Consider the following 747-nt stretch of genomic DNA (forward strand, 5'->3'; position numbering starts at 1 on the left):
GCAGGATGTGCAAGGCTGGTGATGTTTCTTTAGCACTGACTCTACTGAAGAAAAAGAGCTTCGAGAATCGGCTGAAGCCTTTTTAAATATCGCGACTATAGCCTCCCAAAACTCAAGGAAAAATGACACTGAGGGCCCCGGAACCGCGATTTTTATACTAATTGCCCCCGATTATTCAAATTCGGATTGGTGAAATAGGTTTCGTTAGCTAGTAGTAGGATTTTCCTTTGCTGTCGGATTGGCCAAGATTTTGGAGAAGGAAAGAATGTTGAGAGGAATCTGTAGTATGGGAAAGTGTCCTCTAAAATTTTATGATCTTAAGATTTATGGGAAAACGCATGTCTCATGCGGCAAAAAGGCGCGCATGCATCGTCGCCACGAGACCACCCAGAATCTACTCCTGAATGTCGCGTGCCGTTTCTTGGATTTTGTAATTACGGATTCACGACGAGAATCGTCCGCGACTTGACCATTAATCTTGGCGCCGGTCTTACGCTTTTAATACGTATTTATTATTGATTTAGTTTATCTCAGAGCGACATTCACGAAGAGATACCGGATTCCTTATTTTAGTTTTTAGTGTAGGAAAAAAGAAAAAAAAATTTTAGTGTTTTGACGAATTCCAGATCTCCACGAAAGAAAAGAGTCGTGCGAGTCCGGACGTAACACAAGGAAAGATTCAGTGCCAATTTCACGACTCAAAACAGACCAAATTTCATAGTCGATTCTTGCATTTAAGACTGTCTT

The sequence above is a fragment of the Trachymyrmex septentrionalis genome, unplaced genomic scaffold, assembly GCF_001594115.1.
Source record: "Trachymyrmex septentrionalis isolate Tsep2-gDNA-1 unplaced genomic scaffold, Tsep1.0 scaffold155, whole genome shotgun sequence".
NCBI lineage: Eukaryota > Metazoa > Arthropoda > Insecta > Hymenoptera > Formicidae > Trachymyrmex > Trachymyrmex septentrionalis.